The sequence below is a fragment of the Hibiscus syriacus genome, unplaced genomic scaffold, assembly GCF_006381635.1.
Source record: "Hibiscus syriacus cultivar Baekdansim isolate YM2019G1 unplaced genomic scaffold, ASM638163v2 tig00111022_pilon, whole genome shotgun sequence".
NCBI classification, from domain to species: domain Eukaryota; kingdom Viridiplantae; phylum Streptophyta; class Magnoliopsida; order Malvales; family Malvaceae; genus Hibiscus; species Hibiscus syriacus.
Window position 1 is genome coordinate 2766103 of NW_024062956.1, and position 22117 is coordinate 2788219.

The following is a 22117-nucleotide window of genomic DNA, read 5'->3' on the forward strand; positions in this document are numbered from 1 at the left end:
TATGGTTTGAAAGAATAAATGAGGTGTATTGTGGTGTTAGGGTTTAGGGATAATGAGCATTGGAAAGACTATATATGGGGTATATAAAGGGGTTATAGATTGCAACTGTTAATGCACGTGGGCGCTAGAGAATTTAAGCACATAAAGGGGGTCGACACTAAACATCTGGATGCACCAAAGCTCGCTACACTAGTGGCCAAGTTCGTTACAAATATCAAAGACCATTTGCATAATTTAAACATATTATGTGGTTGCAACTATGGCTATGGTGGCTCTGCATGCGGTGCAAATTGTAACAGGTACATGTTTTCAGGAGGTGACCATAGAGGGAGACGCACAAACGATCATTCAAAAGTTATCCTAAAAATCCACATCTCTCGGTTATCAACGCCTTGATTTGGGAGAGCCAACACACTTCAATCATGTACTTTTAGATTCACACCCAGAGAGGGCAACCTTTTAGCAACTGATAAAAACAACTCAAATGATCTATAAGTCCTACCTAGTCTCCAAGTGTGCAAAAGTGTATCATGAAATGCCCGTAACTCAACAATCAAAATCAGATAGTTATAGATGCTCTTTGAAACACAAAAAATCTAAGTCCCTTAGATGTATAGAAGAACACCACATGCAGTTGCCGCCATGTCATTAATTCTCATAAAAGTATTCGTGTTAGCCTTGATCCATCCCTTACTTGATCTCATCCATTTAGTAAGTATCAGTTCTGCAAGCATTGCAACTTTCCTTGAAGTACGGCTAGTCAACAGCTCTCATACAAACTTCTTGTTGTTCATTTTCCTCCAAAGTGATTAGTGAATGATAGGTGAGCTTGGAAGTGAAAATTTGTCGATCCTCCTAACGTCAACTCGGAGTATCTATTTCAAGCGAGATTTGTGGGGGATTAAACACAACTCTTTTCCTTAGGATCGGATCCAGTAGAGCATCTTGAATTTTATTCCAATCTCATTGACATGTGGAGGTTAATCATCGATACTACTTTAATCGGAGAGTGATATTAGGCGTATCATGTGGTTATGATATATCTGCACTTATAGATAGGTATTGTATATTAACGTAATTATAACATTTTGTTGAACGAAGAGATATCTGGTTTCGTGGTGTAGTTGGTTATCACGTCAGTCTAACACACTGAAGGTCTCCAATTCGAGTCCGGGCGAAGCCATTAATTTCATTATTCAAGCATTTTTTTCTTTTCAAAAACAAAGAAGGTAAAAGAAACGCTCGCTGTTGCCGGGGATCAAACCTAAGTAACCCGCGTGACAGGCGAGAATACTTACCACTATACTACAATGACTTTATTGATAGATGGTTAGTTATTTATATACAAAAACTAAGCAATAAGATACTGGGACATGCTTTATGCTTTTGATTTTAATTCTTATATTCATTCATAAATAAATATATGTAAACATAAAATTTATTAGGACGTTATTCGTTGATCCTACTGACTCAGGAATGGTCAGTGATATGGTGTTGAGGCTTGGTTATTCTATGAGGGATGGTGCACCATTAAACTAGATGTGTGTTGTGGTGTGGGATTTTTTATGTGTTAAAAGAAGAAATGAGGTGTATTGTGGTGTTAGGGTTTAGGGACAATGGGCATTAGAAAGGCTATATATGGGGTACATAAAAGGGTTATAGATTGTAACTGTTAATGCTCGTGGGTGCTAGAGAATTTAAGCACATAAAGTGGGTCGACGATAAGCATTTGGTTGCACCAAAGCTCGCTACACTAGTGGCCAAGTTCTTTACAAATATCAAAGACCATTTGCATTATTTAAGCATATTATGTGCTTGCAACTATGGCTGTGGTGGCTCTGCATGCGGTGCAAATTGTAACAGGTACATGTTTTCAGGAGGTGGCTATAGAGGGAGACGCACAAACGATCATTCAAAAGTTATCCTAAAAAATCCACATCTTTAGGTTATCAACGCCTTGATTTGGGAGAGCCAACACACTTCAATCATGTAATTTTATATTCACACCCAGAGAGGGCAACCTTTTAGCAACTGATAAAAACAACTCAAATGATCTATAAGTCATACCTAGTCTCCAAGTGTGCTTAAGTGTATCATGAAATGCCCATAACTCAGCAATCCAAATCGAATAGTTATCAATGCTCTTTGGAAAACCAAAAATATAAGTCCCTTAGTTGCATCGAAGAACACCACATGCAGTTGCCGTCAAGTCATTAATTCTCAAAAAAGTATTCATGTTAGTCTTGATCCATCCCTCAGGTGATCTCATCCATTTAGTAGGTATCGGTTCTGCAAGCATTGCCACTTTTCTTGAAGTACGGCTAGTCAACAGCTCTTATACAAACTCCTTGTTGTTCAATTTCCTCCAAAGTGATTAGCGAATGATAGGCGAGCTTGGAAGAAATTTATTTTCGATCCTCTCATTGCCAACCAAGAGTATCTATTTCAAGCGAGATTTGTGGGGGATTAAAAACAACTTTTTCCCTTAGGATCGGATCCAGTAGAGCATCTTCAATTTTAATCCAATCTCATTGAAATATGGGGGTTAATCATCGATGCCACTTTAATCGGAGAGTGATATTAGGCGTATCATGTAGTTATGATATATTTACATTTATAGATAGGTATTACATATTAACGTAATTATAACATTTAGTTTAACGAAGAGATATATGGTTTTGTTGTGTAGTTGGTTATCATGTCAGTTTAACACACTGAAGGTCTCCGGTTCGAGTTCATGCGAAGCCATTAATTTCATTATTTAAGCATTTATTTCTTTTCAAAAACAAAGAAGGTAAAAGAAACACTCGCTGTTGCCGGGGATCAAACCCAAGTAACCCGCGTGACAGGCGAGAATACTTACCACTATACTACAATGACTTTATTGATAGATGGTTAGTTATTTATATACAAAAACTAAGCAATAAGATACTGGGACATGCTTTATGCTTTTGATTTTAATTCTTATATTCATTCATAAATAAATATATGTAAACATAAAATTTATTAGGACGTTATTCGTTGATCCTACTGACTCGGGAATGGTCAGTGATATGGTGTTGAGGCTTGGTTATTCTATGAGGGATGGTGCACCATTAAACTAGATGTGTGTTGTGGTGCGGGATTTTTTATGTGTTAAAAGAAGAAATGAGGTGTATTGTGGTGTTAGGGTTTAGGGACAATGGGCATTTGAAAGGCTATATATGGGGTACATAAAAGGGTTATAGATTGTAACTGTTAATGCTCGTGGGTGCTAGAGAATTTAAGCACATAAAGTGGGTCGACGATAAGCATTTGGTTGCACCAAAGCTCGCTACACTAGTGGCCAAGTTCTTTACAAATATCAAAGACCATTTACATAATTTAAGCATATTATGTGCTTGCAACTATGGTTGTGGTGGCTCTGCATGCGGTGCAAATTGTAACAGGTACATGTTTTCAGGAGGTGACTATAGAGGGAGACGCACAAACGATCATTCAAAAGTTATCCTAAAAAATCCACATCTTTAGGTTATCAACGCCTTGATTTGGGAGAGCCAACACACTTCAATCATGTAATTTTATATTCACACCCAGAGAGGGCAACCTTTTAGCAACTGATAAAAACAACTCAAATGATCTATAAGTCATACCTAGTCTCCAAGTGTGCTTAAGTGTATCATGAAATGCCCATAACTCAGCAATCCAAATCGAATAGTTATCAATGCTCTTTGGAAAACCAAAAATATAAGTCCCTTGGTTGCATTGAAGAACACCACATGCAGTTGCCGTCAAGTCATTAATTCTAAAAAAAGTATTCGTGTTAGTCTTGATCCATCCCTCAGGTGATCTCATCCATTTAGTAGGTATCAGTTCTGCAAGCATTGCCACTTTCCTTGAAGTACGGCTAGTCAACAGCTCTCATACAAACTTCTTGTTGTTCAATTTCCTCCAAAGTGATTAGCGAATGATAGGCGAGCTTGGAAGAAATTTATTTTCGATCCTCCCATTGCCAACCAAGAGTATCTATTTCAAGCGAGATTTGTGGGGGATTAAAAACAACTTTTTCCCTTAGGAACGGATCCAGTAGAGCATCTTCTATTTCAATCATGTACTTATAGATTCACACCCAGAGAGGGCAACCTTTTAGCAACTGATAAAAATAACTCAAATGATCTATAAGTCCTAGCTAGTCTCCCAGTATGTATAAGTGTATCATGAAATGCCCATAACTCATCAATCAAAATCGGATAGTTATCGATGCTCTTTGAAAAACCAAATGTCTAAGTCCCTTAGTTGCATCGAAGGACACCACATGCAGTTGTTGCCATGCCATTAATTCTCATAAAAGTATTCATGTTAGCTTTGATCCATCCCTCAGGTGATCTCTTCCATTTAGTAGGTATTGGTTCTGCATGCATTGCAACTTTCCTCGAACTACGACTAGTCAACAGGTCTCATACAAACTTCTTGTTGTTCATTTTCCTCCAAAGTGATTAGCGAATGATAATAGAGCTTGGAAGTGAAAATTTGTTGATCCTCCCAACTCCAACCCGGAGTATTTATTTCACGCGAGATTTGTGGGGGATTAAACACAACTTTTTTCCTTAGGATAGGATCCAATAGAGCATCTTGAATTTTATTCCAATCTTATTGACATGTGGGGGTTAATCATCGATGCTACTTTAATCAGAGAGTGATATTAGGCGTATCATGTAGTTATGATATATCTGCACTTATAGATAGGTATTTTATATTACCGTAATTATAACATTTAGTTGAACGAAGAGATATATGGTTTCGTGGTGTAGTTGATTATCACGTTAGTCTAACACACTGAAGGTCCCTGGTTCAAGTCTGGGCGAAGCCATTAATTTTATTATTCAAGAATTTTTTTTCTTTTCAAAAGCAAAGGAGGTAAAAGAAACGATCGCCGTTGCCGGGGATCAAACCCAAGTCACCCACGTGACAAGCAGGAATACTTACCATTATACTACAACGACTTTGTTGATAGATGGTTAGTTATTTATATACAAAAGCTAAGTAATAAGATATTGGGACATGCTTTCTCTTTTGATTTCAATTCTTATATTCATTCATAAATTAATATATGTAAACTTAAAATTTTTGAGGACGTTATTCGTTGCTCCTACTGGATCGGGAATGGTCAGTGAGAAGGTGTTGGGGCTTGGTTCTTCTGTGAGGGATGGTGCCCTATTAAACTAGATGAGTGTTGTGGTGTGAGATGTTTTATGGGTTGAAAAAATAAATGAGATGTATTGTGGTGTTAGGGTTTAGGGACAATGGGCATTGGAAAGGCTATATATGGGGTATATAAAGGGGTTATAGATGGTAACTGTTAATGCTCATGGGCGCTAGAGAATTTAAGCACATAAAGGGAGTCGACGGTAAGCATCTGGATGCACCAAAGCTCGTTACACTAGTGGCCAAGTTCGTTACAAATATCAAAGACCTTTTGCTTAATTTAAGCATATTATGTGGTTACAACTATGGCTATGGTGGCTCTGCATGCGTTGCAAATTATTACAGGTTTTCAGGAGGTGACCATAGAGGGAGACACACAGACGATCTTTCAAAAGTTATCCTAAAAATTCCACATTTCTCGGTTATCACCGCCTTGATTTGGGAGAGCCAACACACTTCAATCATGTACTTTTAGATTCACACCCAGAGAGGGCAACCTTTGAGCAACTGATAAAAACAACTCAAACGATCTATAAGTCCTACCTAGTCTCCAAGTGTGCATAAGTGTATCATGAAATGTCCATAACTCAGCAATCCAAATTATATAGTTATCGATGCTCTTTGAAAACCAAAAATCTAAGTCCCTTAGTTACATCGAAGAACACCACATGCAGTTACCGCCATGTCATTAATTCTCATAAAAGTATTCATGTTAGCCATGATCCATCCCTAAGGTGATCTCATCCATTTAGTAGGTATCGGTTCTGTAAGCATTGCAACTTTCCTTGAAGTACGGCTAGTCAACAGCTCTCATACAAACTTCTTGCTGTTCATTTTTCTCCAAAGTGAATAGCGAATGATAGGCGAGCTTGGAAGTAAAAATTTGTCGATCCTCCCAACGCCAACCCAGAGTATCCATTTCAAGCGAGATTTATGGGGGATTAAATATAAATTTTTTCCTTAGGATCGGATCCAGTTGAGCATCTTGAATTTTATTCCAATCTCATTGAAATGTGGGGGTTAATCATCGATGCCACTTTAATCGGAGAGTGATATTAGGCGTATCAAGTAGTTATGATATATCTGCATTTATAGATAGGTATTGTATATTAACGTAATTATAACATTTAGTTTAACGAAAAGATATCTGGTTTCATGGTGTAGTTGGTTATCACGTCAGTCTGACACACTGAAGGTCTCTGGTTCTAGTCCAGGCGAAGCCATTAATTTCATTAGTTAAGCATTTTTTCTTTTCAAAAACAAAGGAGGTAAAAGAAACACTCGTTGTTTCCGATGATCGAACCCAGGTCACTCGCATGACAAGCGGGAATACTTACCACTATACTACAATGACTTTGTTTATAGATGGTTAGTTATTTATATACAAAAACTAATTAATAAGATACCGGACATGCTTTATGCTTTTGATTTCAATTCTTATATTCATTCATAAATAAATATATGTAAACTTAAAATTTATTAGGACGTTATTCGTTGCTTCTAATGAATCGGGAATGGTCAGTGAGAGGGTGTTGGGGCTTGGTTATTCAGAGATGGATGGTGTACCATTAATCTAGATGTGTGTTGTGGTGTGGGATACTTTATGGGTTGAAAGAAGAAATGAAGCGTATTGTGGTGTTAAGGTTTAGGGATAATGGGTATTAGAAAGGCTATATATGGGGTATATAAAAGGGTTATAGATTGCAACTGTTAATGCTCGTGGGGGCTAGAGAATTTAAGCACAAAAAGGGGGTCAACGGTAAGCATCTGGATGAACCAAAGCTCGCTACACTAGTGGCCAAGTTCGTTACAAATATCAAAGTCCATTTGCATAGTTTAAGCATATTATGTGGTTGCAACTATGGCTATGGTGGCTCTGCATGCGGTGCAAATTGTAACAGGTACAGGTTTTCAGGAGGTGACAATAGAGGGAGATACATAGACGATCATTCAAAAGTTATCCTAAAAAATCCACATCCCTCGGTTATCAACGCCTTGATTTGGGAGAGCCAACACACTTCAATCATGTACTTTTAGATTCACTCCCAGATAGGGCAACATTTTAGCAACTGATAAAAACAACTCAAATGTTCTATAAGTCCTACCTAGTCTCCAAGTGTGCATAAGTGTATCATGAAATGTCCATAACTCAACAATCAAAATTGGATAGTTATCGATGCTCTTTGAAAAACCAAAACTCTATGTCCCTTAGTTGCATCGAAGAACACCACATGCAGTTGCTGCCATGTCATTAATTCTCATAAAAGTATTCGTGTTAGCCTTGATCCATCCCTCAGGTGATCTCATCAATTTATTAGGTATCGGTTCTGCAAGCGTTGCAACTTTTTTTAAAGTACGACTAATCAACAACTCTCATACAAACTTCTTGTGTTCATTTTCCTCCAAAGTGATTAGCGAATGATAGGTGAGCTTGGAAGTGAAAATTTATCGATCCTCCTAACGCCAGCCCGTAGTATATATTTCGAACGAGATTTGTGGGGGATTAAGCATAACTCTTTTCCTTAGGATCGGATCCAGTAGAGCATCTTGAATTTTATTCCAATCTCATTGACATGTAGGGGTTAATCATCGATGTTAATGTAATCGGAGAGTGATATAGGCGTACCATGTAGTTATGATATATTTGCACTTATCGATAGGTATTGTATATTAACGTAATTATAACGTTTAGTTGAACAAATAGATATATGGTTTCGTGGTGTAGTTGGTTATCATGTCAATCTAACACATTGAAGGTCTCCAGTTTGAGTCCGGGTGAAGCCATTAATTTCATTATTCAAGCATTTTTTTCTTTTCAAAAAGAAATGAGGTAAAATAAACGCTCATCATTGCCGGGCATCGAACCCGGGTCACCCGTGTGACAGGTGAGAATACTTACCACTATACTACAACGACTTGGTTGATAGATGGTTAGTTATTTATATATAAAACCTAAGTAATAAGATATTGGGACATGCTTTATGCTTTTGATTTCAATTCTTATATTCATTCTTAAATAAATATATGTATACTTAAAATTTATTAGGACGTTATTCATTGATCCTACTGACTCGGGAATGGTCAGTGAGAGGGTGTTGAGCCTTGGTTATTTTGTGAGGGATGGTGCACCATTAAACTAGATGTGTGTTGTGGTGTGGGATGTTTTATGTGTTGAAAGAAGAAATTAGGCGTATTGTGGTGTTAGGGTTTAGGGACAATTAATATTAGAAAGGTTATATATGGGGTATATAAAGGGGTTATAGATTGTAACTGTTAATGCTAGTGGGCGCTAGAGAATTTAAGAACATAAAGGGGGACGACGGTAAGCATCTGGATGCACCAAATCTCGCTACACTAGTGACCAAGTTCGTTACAAATATCAAAGACCATTTGCATAATTTAAGCATATTATGTGGTTGCAACTATGGCTATGGTGGCTCTACATGCGGTGCAAATTGTAATAGGTACATGTTTTCATGAGGTGACCATTGAGGTAGACATACAGACGATCATTCAAAAGTTATCCTAAAAAATCCACATCTCTACGTTATCAAGGCCTTTATTTGGGAGAGGAAACAAACTTCAATCATGTACTTATAGATTCACACCTAGAGAGGGCAACCTTTTAGCAACTGATAAAAATAACTCAAATGATCTATAAGTCCTAGCTAGTCTCCCAGTATGTATAAGTGTATCATGAAATGCCCATAACTCATCAATCAAAATCGGATAGTTATCGATGCTCTTTGAAAAACCAAATGTCTAAGTCCCTTAGTTGCATCGAAGGACACCACATGTAGTTGTTGCCATGCCATTAATTCTCATAAAAGTATTCATGTTAGCTTTGATCCATCCCTCAGGTGATCTCTTCCATTTAGTAGGTATCGGTTCTGCATGCATTGCAACTTTCCTTGAACTACGACTAGTCAACAGGTCTCATACAAACTTCTTGTTGTTCATTTTCCTCCAAAGTGATTAGCGAATGATAATAGAGTTTGGAAGTGAAAATTTGTTGATCCTCCCAACTCCAACCCGGAGTATTTATTTCACGCGAGATTTGTAGGGGATTAAACACAACATTTTTCCTTAGGATAGGATCCAATAGAGCATCTTGAATTTTATTCCAATCTTATTGACATGTGGGGGTTAATCATCGATGCTACTTTAATCAGAGAGTGATATTAGGTGTATCATATAGTTATGATATATCTGCACTTATAGATAGGTATTGTATATTAACATAATTATAACGTTTAGTTGAACGAAGAGATATATGGTTTCATGGTGTAGTTGATTATCACGTCAATCTAACACGCTGAAGGTCTCTGGTTCAAGTCCAGGCGAAGCCATTAATTTCATTATTCAAGTATTTTTTTCTTTTAGAAAACAAAGGAGGTAAAAGAAACGATCGTTGTTGCCGGGGATCGAACCCAAGTCACCCATTTGTTAGGCAGGAATACTTACCACTATACTACAACGACTTTGTTAATAGATGGTTAGTTATTTATATACAAAAGCTAAGTAATAAGATATTGGGACATGCTTTCTCTTTTGATTTCAATTCTTATATTCATTCATGAATTAATATATGTAAACTTAAAATTTTTGAGGACGTTATTCGTTGCTCCTACTGGATCGGGAATGGTCAGTGAGAAGGTGTTGGGGCTTGGTTCTTCTGTGAGGGATGGTGCCCCATTAAACTAGATGTGTGTTGTGGTGTGAGATGTTTTATGGGTTGAAAGAAGAAATGAGACGTATTGTGGTGTTGGGGTTTAGGGATAATGGGCATTGGAAATGCTATATATGGGGTATATAAAGGGGTTATAGATTGCAATTTTTAATGCTCGTGGGCGCTATAGAATTTAAGCATATAAAGGGGGTCGACGGTAAGCATCTGGATGCACCAAAGCTCGCTACACTAGTGGCCAAGTTCGTTATAAATATCAAAGACCTTTTTCATAATTTAAGCATATTATGTGGTTGTAACTATGGCTATTGTGGCTCTGCGTGCGCTGCAAATTATAACAGTTTTCTGGAGGTGACCATAGAGGGAGACACACAGACGATCTTTCAAAAGTTATCCTAAAAAATCCACGTTTCTCGGTTATCAACGCCTTGATTTGGGAGAGCCAACACACTTCAATCATGTACTTATAGATTCACACCCAGAGAGGGCAACCTTTTAGCAACTAATAAAAACAACTCAAATGATCTATAAGTCCTAGCTAGTCTCCCAGTATGTATAAGTGTATCATGAAATGCCCATAACTCATCAATCAAAATCAGATAGTTATCGATGCTCTTTGAAAAACCAAATGTCTAAGTCCATTAGTTGCATCGAAGAACACCACATGCAGTTGCTGCCATGCCATTAATTCTCATAAAAGTATTCATGTTAGCCTTGATCCATCCCTCAGGTGATCTCATCCATTTAGTAGGTATCGGTTCTGCATGCATTGTAACTTTCCTCGAAGTACGGCTAGTCAACAGCTCTCATACAAACTTCTTGTTATATATTTTCCTCCAAAGTGATTAGCGAATGATAGTAGAGCTTGGAAGTGAAAATTTGTTGATCCTCCCAACTCCAACCCGGAGTATTTATTTCACGCGAGATTTGTGGGGGATTAAACACAACTTTTTTCCTTATGATAGGATCCAATAAAGTATTTTGAATTTTATTCCAATCTTATTGACATGTGGGGGTTAATCATCAATGCTACTTTAATCAGAGAGTGATATTAGGCGTATCATGTAGTTATGATATATCTGCACTTATAGATAGGTATTGTATATTAACGTAATTATAACTTTTAGTTGAATGAAGAGATATATGGTTTCGTGGTGTAGTTGGTTATCATGTCAATCTAACACACTGAAGGTCTCTGGTTCAAGTCCGGGCGAAGCCATTAATTTCATTATTCAAGTTTTTTTTCTTTTAGAAAACAAATGAGGTAAAAGAAACGATCGTTGTTGCCGGGGATCAAACCCAAGTCACCCATGTGTTAGGCAGGAATACTTACCACTATACTACAACGACTTTGTTAATAGATGGTTAGTTATTTAAATACAACAGCTAAGTAATAAGATATTGGGACATGCTTTCTCTTTTGATTTCAATTCTTATATTTATTCATAAATTAATATATGTAAACTTAAAATTTTTGAGGACGTTATTCGTTGCTCCTACTGGATCGAGAATGGTCAGTGAGAAGGTGTTGGGGCTTGGTTCTTCTATGAGGGATGGTGCCCCATTAAACTAGATGTGTGTTGTGGTGTGAGATGTTTTATGGGTTGAAAGAAGAAATGAGACGTATTGTGGTGTTGGGGTTTAGGGATAATGGGCATTGGAAAGGCTATATATGGGGTACATAAAGGGGTTATAGATTGCAATTGTTAATGCTCGTGGGCACTACAGAATTTAAGCATATAAAGGGGGTCGACGGTAAGCATCTGGATGCACCAAAGCTCGCTACACTAGTGGCCAAGTTCGTTACAAATATCAAAGACCTTTTGCATAATTTAAGCATATTATGTGGTTGTAACTATGGTTATTGTGGCTCTGCTTGCGCTGCAAATTATAACAAGTTTTCTGGAGGTGACCATAGAGGGAGACATACAAACGATCTTTCAAAAGTTATCCTAAAAAATCCACATTTCTCGGTTATCAACGCCTTGATTTGGGAGAGCCAACACACTTCAATCATGTACTTTTAAATTCATACCCAGAGAGGGCAACCTTTTAGCAACTGATAAAAACAACTCAAATGATCTATAAGTCCTACTTAGTCTCCAAGTGCGCATAAGTGTATCATGAAATGCCCATAACTCAGTAATCAAAATCGGATAGTTATCGATGCTCTTTGAAAAACCAAAAATCTAAGTCCCTTAGCAGCATCGAGGAACACCACATGCAGTTGTCGCCATGTCATTAATTCTCATAAAAGTATTCGTGTTAGCCTTGATTCATCGCTCAGGTGATCTCATCCATTTAGTAGGTATCGATTCTGCAAGCATTGTAACTTTCCTTGAAGTACGGCTAGTCAACAACGTTCATACAAACTTCTTGTTGTTCATTTCCCTCTAAAGTGATTAGCGAATGATAGTCGAGCTTGGAAGTAAAAATGTCGATCCTCCCAACGCTAACCCAGAGTATCTATTTCAAGCGAGATTTATGGGCAATTAAATACAACTTTTTTCCTTAGGATCGGATCCAGTTGAGCATCTTGAATTTTATTCCAATCTCATTGAAATGTGGGGGTTAATCATCGATGCCACTTTAAATGGAGAGTGATATTAGGCGTATCATGTAGCTATGATATATCTGCATTTATAGATAGATATTGTATATTAGCGTAATTATAACATTTAGTTTAACGAAGAGATATATGGTTTCGTGGTGTAGTTGGTTATCACGTCATTCTAACACATTGAAGGTCTCTGGTTCGAGTCCAGGCGAAGCCATTATTTTCATTATGTAAGAATTTTTTATTTTCAAAAACAAAGGAGGTAAAGAAACGCTTGCCGTTGCCGGAGATCGAACCCAGGTCACCCGCGTGACAGGCGGGAATACTTACTGTTAACCTCCTAAAAAGGATACTTTTAAGGCCTTTTTCGCTTAAGTTATTGTTTGTTTAAAAGCTCAGTTTAGGAATTTTAGGATCATGTAGTTGCATATAGCTTCATTTGTGGTGGTAGTGCTATTTTATTTCTTAATGATGCTGTTTGAGGGAAAGGTGCAGTTTGTGTGTGGTGTGGAGAGAATTGCAAACAAAAAGGATTCAATGGGAAGTAATGTCGTGGCACCACACGTTACTGAAGCATATTGAAATGCATTGGCATTTCTTGCGTAGAAAACGACAAAAAGATACAGTTGTACGAGGACAACTGGCTCTGTACGTGAAATGATTGTTGTAACCGCCTGCCAGAGCTGCTATAGGACCACTGCCACCTAGAGGATAAGATTCATTCTTATGGTGTAATTCTAGGGGTATGAGGGGTATTTTGCTCCCAACAACCTCATCATTACCCCTAGATATTTTTATTATATATTATACCTCAAGGGAGACACTAAAAAAGAGGAGGAGACACACGCACAGAGCAGAAAAAAATCAGATTTTTATTTCCTTTTCCTTTTCTTCTTCCTTGGGTTTTCCTCTATTGATTAAGCATCCAAGGAGTGGCGAGCTAGGTGCCGAGTGGAGCTAGCGAGCTAAGGTTATTTGTGGTGGCCGAGGAAACCTTCGGTGGGTTGTAGGAACGAATATTTGCATGACTTTTTGTTTGGATATTTCGAACCCCACCATGAACTAACTTATTTGGTGGTGGTTGGTTTAATGGATATTTAGACTTTATTTTAATGGTATATTTAAGTTTATTTTGGTTCTTTATTTGCTTTGCTTATGAATGCTTCACCATCTAGGCTTGTAAGAGGCATGGAAATGTACATTTCTTAGATGAAGTTTAGGTATTCGGGAGAAACCTAAGCTAAAAATACTTGTAAGTATTTGAAAGAATCGCAAGACAAGATCCTCATAAGCAATGGGTTATAATATTTTCAAGGGGCTTTGAACCGGCCTAGAGATATTATAACCTAATCCCTTAGATCTCGGGAGAGACTAGGATAAGATTCAACGACTAAAAAGGATGTCTTTAGCAATAAGGTAGGCTGACCAACATCGTTGAGTGAGAGCAAATGCTTTGACATCTTATTCTGTTAGGTTCCTTTGAGAACATTTTAGGAAAACCCTGTGGAGCAAGTAAGGATTAGATAGCTTAAATATGCCTGAGAAATAAGTTTAGCATCCTTAAATCAATCCCTATCATTTATTCCGTTGGAAGCTTGTCACGTGAGGATTATATTCTTTTCATTTTATTTACTGTTTATTTACCATCTTCCATTGCCTCGACATTACACCATTTTCAACACTAAACATCTTATCTTACCACTACATTTCCATCTGCTACACCGTCAGACCATTCATCTACATTAACCTTCATACACGTTTTCATTTGCCGTGACATTTGTATATATAAAGGCTAATTATACATAGATAGATTAATACTTAGCTTTGGTCAGACCTTTGTAATTTCGCCAAATCCCTGTGGAGACGATACTCACTTATCATTATATTACTTGAGCGATTGTGTATACCTGCACATTATTTGTGTATATTTTATAGTACTCACACACGCGGACAAGTTTTTAGCGCCTTTGCCGGGGATTGGCAGCCTGAAGTTATTTAGTTTTGCCAGAGCATTTTATTTTGTTTTGCTTTTTTATTTGTGTATAGTTTACTTTATATTTTTGTTTTATCATTTTTAGGTTTATTTAGTGTATGCCAAGAAGAAATTCTGAAGAGCCTTTAGAACCGATAAAACCTGAGATTAAAAGACTTTTTAGACAAAGGAGACATGCTCAACGTGCTCGAGGAAATATGTATCAGATTGGAAACCAAGGCATTGGTCAGGATGATGGAAATCAGAATGCCACGGCATTAAACAATGTTGAACCTGCTGGAAGGCCGCGTGTTATTCGAGATCACTTAAATCCAATGTTGTATGATCTAAATCCTGGAATTGTGGCACCCGATATTCAAGCTGCACATTTCGAGCTTAAACCAGTCATGTTTAACATGTTGAATTCTATTAGGCAGTTTGGGGGTATGCCAAATGAAGATGCCAGGCAGCACATTCAAAATTTTCTGGAAGTTTGTGATTCTTTTCGCCAAGAAGGAGTGCATGAGGATTTTCTGAAATTAAAGTTATTTCCGTATTCATTACGTGACTGAGCAAGGGCTTGGTTGAGTGGTGTACCTTCCGGTTCGATGGAATCATGGATTGATCTTTGCAAGAGTTTCTTATTGAGATACAACCCACAAAATATGAATACTCAGCTAAGGAATGACATATCATCTTTTCGCTAGGGCGACGATGAATCCATGTATGTGTGTTGGAATCGTTACAAGAGTTTTCTTCGAAAGTGTTCAAATCATGGTTTTCATGACTGGACTCAAGTAGTCATGTTATACAATGGAGTCAATGCACCCATGAGGGTGTTACTGGATGCCTCGGCAAATGGGACATTGTTAGATAAATCACCTACTGAGGCGTTTGCTATCTTGGACAGAATTACTAACAACGATTATCAGTTTCCTTCCTCAAGACTTGGGAGTGGGAGGAGATCACCTGGAGCATTTGAGTTAGATACCAAAGATTCGGTGTCCGTTCAACTCTCAACTATCACCAATATGCTGAAAAACTTATAACATTCTACTGAGGTGAAGGAAGTGAAAGCAACTAGCTTGGCATGTTTGTTATGCTAAGGCAACCATCACGAGAACGAATGCACGAGCAACCATGAGTCCATCAACTTTGTGAGTAATTTCAATCGAGGCAACAACAATCCTTACTCTAACACTTATAATGTTGGATGACGTCAGCACCCCAATTTCTCATGGGGAAATCAAGGAGCCCACAATGCTAGTCAACCTACCTGGCAGCAGAATCACAATGAGCCTCAAGGTTACCAGAATGCTATGCCATGGCATAATTCCAACAAGGGAGCTTCAACTTCAGCAAGCATGAGTTCCTTGGAAGCTACAATTCAAGAATTCATATCTACTACGAAGACAATGTTGCAAGACCATTCTACTTCAATTAAGAATCAATGAGCTTTACTTCATAGTCAAGGCGCCTTATTTCAAAGCCATAGCTCGTCTCTGAGAGCTTTGGAAGGTCAAGTTGGTCAGATTGCTACGATATTGCAAGAGCGTCAGCAAGGACGTTTTCTAAGTGATACTGAAGTCACTAAAGGGCATGGAAAAGAGCATTGCAATATGTTAACTCTTAGGAGTGGGACACAAATCAATCAACAAGTCAAAGCTAGTGGGCCACAACATGAAGATTCTACTCCCACTACTAAAAGTGGTGAAGCTGAGTTGCATGATGATATTATTTTTGAGAAAGAAAAAGATGAGGGTTCTACTAATGATTCAACCAAGGCACCAGATTATGATGCCATGACAAAAGCTATCCCTACTACTGCAGTTAAGGAAGATAGACCTCCACCACCCTTTCTGCAAAGATTAAAGAAGCATAATGATGAAGTTCATTTCAAGAAGTTCGTGGACATTCTTGATCAGCACTATATCAATGTACCTCTCTTGGAAGCTATTGAACAGATGCCGATGTATGCCAAATTTCTTAAGGAAATCTGTACCAAGAAGAGGAAAGTAGAGACTGTTGCCACGGCAATAGAATTTTGTTCTTCATTGAGTAAGTTGCCGCCAAAGCAAAATGATCCGGGCAGCTTCATTATTCCTTGTTCAATTGGAGCTAATTTTGTTGAAAAGGCACTATGTGATCTTGGTTCAAGTGCCTACTTTAGAACTTAAAACTTTGTCAGGCATCTTAAATATGTTTACTTAGGTAGCGATGAGACTTTATTGGTGATTATTTCCGCTAACCTTATTGCTAATCAAGAGCAAAGTTTTTAAGTTTTTGATGCAGCATAAGAAAGCAATTGGTTGGACTATGGCCGACTTGAAAGGCATTAGTCCCACAATTTTCATGCACAAGATTCTGCTTGAAGATTGTCACGAAAATTCAATCGAACCACAATGAAGACTCAACCCTGTTATAAAGAAAGTGGTGATGAAAGAAATTCTGAAATGGCTTGATGCTGGAGTGATTTACCCTATCTCCAATAGCTCATGGGTGAGCCCTGTCCAGTGTGTTCCGAAGAAATGAGGCACGACTGTGGTTATTAATGAGGATAATGAGCTATTACCCACTCGCATTATTACCGGATGGAGGATATGCATGGACTATCGAAAACTCAAAAAGGCTACAAAGAATGATCATTTTCCTCTACCTTTCATCGATCAAATGTTGGATCGATCGACCGGCAAAGCATTCTATTATTTTTTGGATGGGTATTCGGGGTACAATCAAACTGCCATCACACCAGAGGACCAAGAAAATACTACATTCACTTGTCCCTATGGCACTTTTGCCTTTAGGGGGATGCCTTTTGGACTCTGTAATGCCCCGACAACGTTTCAGTGCTGTATACAAGACATATTTTCAGACATGGTTGAGGATTTTCTAGAGATGTTCATGGACGATTTTTCTGTTTGTGGGGACGATTTTGAACGATGCCTCGACAATTTAGCAAAAGTTCTAAAAAGATACGAGGAGGCTGAGTTGGTCTTAAATTGTGAAAAATGTCACTTTATGGTGACTGAAGGCATTGTATTAGGCCACAAAATTTCACACAAGGGTATTGAGGTGGACAAGGTGAAGATTAAAGTAATTGAAAAGTTGCCACCACCAACTTCGGTCAAGGGTATAAGAAGTTTTCTTGGACATGCGGGATTTTATAGAAGGTTTGTCAAAGACTTCTCCGAGATTTCTAAGCCCTTGTGCACATTGCTTCAACAAAACCAACCCTTTGTGTTTGACAAGTTATACCTCGGCACATTCACTGAGCTGAAACGACAACTGATGTCGGCACCCATTGTAGTTCCTCCCGATTGGACATCACCATTTGAGCTGATGTGTGATGCGAGCGATTATGCCGTAGGAGATGTTTTTGGGGTAACGCCGAGGTAAAAATTTTCATGTTATTTATTACTCTAGTCGTACTTTAAATTAAGCACAATTGAACTACACCACCACTGAGAAAGAATTATTTGTCGTGGTATTTTCTTTTGATAAATTTAGACCTTACCTAATAGGCATTAAATTCATTGTTCACACTAATCATTCGGTTATAAAATACTTAGTGAACAAAAAGGATGCCAAGCCTAGACTTATTAGGTGGATCTTACTTTTGCAAGAATTCGACTTAGAAGTGGTAGATAGAAAAGGAACTGAAAATCAAATTGCTGATCACTTATCTAGGCTAGAGAACAATTCTGAATGCCATGACACAATAGATATCCAAGAGGAATTTCCTGATGAGAAACTTTTATATACCGCGGTAATTCCATGGTACGCTGACCTTGTTAATTTTCTTGTTAGTGCAATTTTGCCTTTTGATTTAGATAGTCAGGCTAAAAAGAAGTTCAAGCATGATGCAAGGCACTATTTTTGGGATGAGCCATATTTATTCAAGCATTGTGCCGATCAGCTCATTAGACGATGTGTACCCGAAGAAGAACAACACGACATTTTATACCATTGTCATTCAACCCCATATGGAGGCCATTTTGGTGGAGCAAGGATTGTTGCTAAGGTCCTGCAATCAGGCTTTTACTGGCCAACTCTATTTAAAGATGCCCAAGGATTTTACAAAGCTTGTGATTGATGCCAACAGACTGGAAACATCTCCAGACGTCATGAAATGCCACTGCAAAATATCTTGGAGATAGAGCTATTTAATGTGTGGGGCATCGATTTCATGGGATGATTCTCATCTTCTGAAGGAAAATTATATATCTTACTTGTTGTGGATTATGTGTCAAAGTGGGTGGAAGCAATAGCGACATCAAGGAATGACTCCAAGATCGTACTCAAGTTTTTGCATAAGTATATTTTCACTCGGTTTGGAGTACCTCGTGCTATTATTAGTGATGAAGGAACTCACTTTGATAACAAGTTGATTGCCAAGGCATTGAAGAGATATGGAGTTCGACACAAGATTGCCATGACATATCATCCGCAGACAAATGGCCAAGTAGAGATATCCAATCGAGAGATCAAGTAGATTTTAGAGAAAGTGGTGAACCCAAGGAGTAAGGATTGGTCACCAAAGTTGGATGAAGCACTTTGGGCATACAGAACAACGTTCAAAACTCCTTTGGGAATGTCACCATTCAAGCTAGTGTATGGTAAAGCTTATCATCTCCCGGTTGAGCTTGAACAAAAGGCGTATTGGGCCATCAAGCGATTGAATTTTGATGCTCAAATAGTTGGGGAACAAAGATTACTGGAGCTTAATGAAATGGAAGAGTTTAGAGCACAAGTATATGAGAATGCTCGGATTTACAAGGAGAAAACTAAGAAGTGGCATGACCAGAAACTTATGCCACGACATTTTTATGTAGAACAACAAGTCTTTCTTTACAACTCCAGACTTAAACTCTTTCCTGGAAAGCTCAAATCTCGATGATCAAGACCATTTGAGGTGCATTATGTCTACCCCTATGGAGCTGTTGACATCAAGAGAATAGATAATGGGACGATCTTCAAGGTAAATGGCCAGTGTCTGAAAGCCTACAATGGAGTTCCACCACCGCACAACAAGAAAGTGTTACATCTGCACGATGCTGAAGCATGCCTAGAGGAGAACCACAGTTCGATGCCACGACATTGAATTTGTGTCTGTGCATAAATAAAATTTAAAATTTAAGCTTTTCTTTATTCTTATTTTATTTTGTAATTAATTTTTGATCTGATTTGTAAGGACCACAATACTGCAAACCGTGCACGGAGTGATTACCCAAATGGAGGAAATGACAGAGAATTAAATGGGGAAGATATTATTTGATTTGATTTTCTTTTAATTTATTTTAATTCTAACATTTACTTTTCTCTCTCCGCAGTTTTGTCCCATAATCATCATTACCTTTTGGCAGTTTTTCCTTCCTCATGCACATATAACCCCCTCTACCCACTTATTCTTTTCTTAACCATCCTATCACCTGTTTTCACTCTCAAATTTTTAAAATTTTCTTTTCTCTTTCATCCTTAACTTTTCTATTTCATTTTTTTACTTTTACTTTTCTCTCTCATTTCTTCATCTTCGTCCTTTATTTTCTCCATAGTCGAAACTCCTCCAAGGTTTTTAAAGTCTTCAAAAGCTTTGCCCTTCTTCATTTTTCTTACTTCAATAACACTGAAAATGATGCGTTCAATACCGGCTCCAACTGATGCTTCCACTTGGCAACAGTTTGAGGATGACGAGGCCAATGCTCGGTTCCAAAACTTTAAGAACCACAAACTCTTCTTAGAGTTGGGTTTCATTTTTACCGATGAGACCGATGATGGCTTTAGAACCGACGTAATGGACATTGTGACACCACTCAAGTGAAAGAAGTTCGCGCGCCATTTGGGTTCCGTGAATGCCTCGTTGGTTAAGGAGTTTTACGCAAATATTTCCAAACCCAACCAACACTCCATTTTCATCCGAGGTAAGCAGATCCGTTTTACACCCACTACGATTAATATGTATTTTCATTTGTAGGATATAGTGGATGGGCATGTCGCGTTTGAAAATGAAGCCGATAACCACACTTATGATGACATTCTTGAGGATTTATGCTTTGCAAACACTAAGTGGAATGGGTGCCAAACAAGTAGATACTCGGTCAACCGAGAACGTCTTCAGCCGCGTGCCAAGTTATGGAATCACTTCCTTAAGCATAAACTCATGCCTACTTCTCACAATACGACGGTAACACTTTCTCGATTACTGTTTTTACATTCGATAATGGTATCCCGTCCTATTGATGTTGGTCGTATTATTGTTCAGCAAGTTCATGACTGTTTGAGTAAAAAGGCAAGTGATTTAGTGTTTCCTAACTTAATTACTACTTTATGTTGTAAGAAAAAGGTCGAGGAAAATGCTTTTGATGAAATTTTACCTGGATTATTGGGGGAATTACAAGGGCTAGACTTCCACTGCAATTAGGAATTGAAAATCCCAAGTCTAAGACCCTGTTCATAAGCAATCTGCAGGAACTACACAATCCAATGTCGAGGCAAGATTGCTTACTCTCGAGGATCTATGAGGTAGACTCAAACTCACCTGCATACTTTACACGGTGACATCCGTAATTTCTTTGGATATGTGAAGCATAGAGATGTTGTGGTGGAATCGATGTTTCAAGAAATTATTCCTCACGGTCAACGGAATTTCTCTGGCTTTCCAGATGAAATTCTTTCAGTATTCAATGCCGAGGCATCTCCAGAGCCCGAGCAAGATGCAGCTGGTCCTCCAGTTGATGACCCAACTCCTGATCAACACCATTCTGTGACACCTGATCCGCACCGTTCTGACACCCCTGAATATCCGCCCACTGTCCCTGTCGAAGAAACACTCAGTCCCGTTCATGCACCACATAGTGGTCGACGCACCAAGACCACGGCTGGACGTAAGAATATTGCGCATTATTACTCTACTTCTTCAGAGTCCAGCCCAATACCCCTTCGCAAGCGCACTAGACGAGGAGCTGCTAGCACCTCCAAGCCAATACCACCACGCAAACATTAAGGTACCTCACTTGCATTTATTTTCATTTAGTTTGCATTTCATTGCATGACATTTAGTTTATATTAAGTTTAGTTCTCTTTAAGCATTGAGGATAATGCTTCCCTTAAGTTTGGGGGAGGTAGTGTTCTTAGTAGGACATATGCATGATAGCATTAGTATAGTATTATGTCATGGTATCAGTAAATGGTAGGATAGTTAGATAGAATGTTTTGAGGATACCCGATGATGATGATCTTGTTAGGCTAGAATTTGAATGTAAATGAAAGTTAAGAATGATAGAACTCACTCTAGGGCTTGATGCTTTGTAAAACAATTTTACATGATTTGTATGTTCTCTATACTTAGAAAATTTGGAAAATTTGTATGAAGGAACTCTAGTCAGTTTTGAAATTGAAATATGGTATTGTGCTTAAAAGAAAAATAAAAAATGACTCCCTTATATATGAAACTATGAATAAATGCTTACGCATAGTTGTAGAGGGATACTCCTATTTGCCGTGGCATTGCCTGGAACTCTCTTTAATAAATGGTAGCCATGTGCATATGAGTGAATGAAAGTAGTCACGGGATGACTTTACTTAATTAGATCGGGATGGAATGTATGCTCCCTTTCACCTAGTGTGTGGGAGAGTAGGTGTGATGAGCTGACTCCCTTCGTAACAGTATCTAAAAAAAATTCAGAAAAGAAAATGAGTAAAGAAAATGTGCTTAATGAAT

The 22117-nt window shown here is 38.1% G+C and overlaps 5 non-coding genes across 5 annotated transcripts; all 5 read left to right on the top strand.

The window, feature by feature from the left end:
• Window positions 1–1109: 1109 nt before the first annotated feature.
• Window positions 1110–1183, top strand: TRNAV-AAC. Its single transcript has one exon. It is a non-coding gene; the product is annotated as a tRNA-Val (tRNA).
• A 3592-nt stretch (window positions 1184–4775) lies between these two features.
• Window positions 4776–4849, top strand: TRNAV-AAC. The gene has a single exon. It is a non-coding gene; the product is annotated as a tRNA-Val (tRNA).
• A 1484-nt stretch (window positions 4850–6333) lies between these two features.
• On the top strand, window positions 6334–6407 carry TRNAV-GAC. Its single transcript has one exon. It is a non-coding gene; the product is annotated as a tRNA-Val (tRNA).
• Window positions 6408–11016: 4609 nt separating this feature from the next.
• Window positions 11017–11090, top strand: TRNAV-AAC. Its single transcript has one exon. It is a non-coding gene; the product is annotated as a tRNA-Val (tRNA).
• Window positions 11091–12571: 1481 nt separating this feature from the next.
• Window positions 12572–12645, top strand: TRNAV-AAC. The gene has a single exon. It is a non-coding gene; the product is annotated as a tRNA-Val (tRNA).
• The last annotated feature ends 9472 nt before the right edge of the window (window positions 12646–22117 follow it).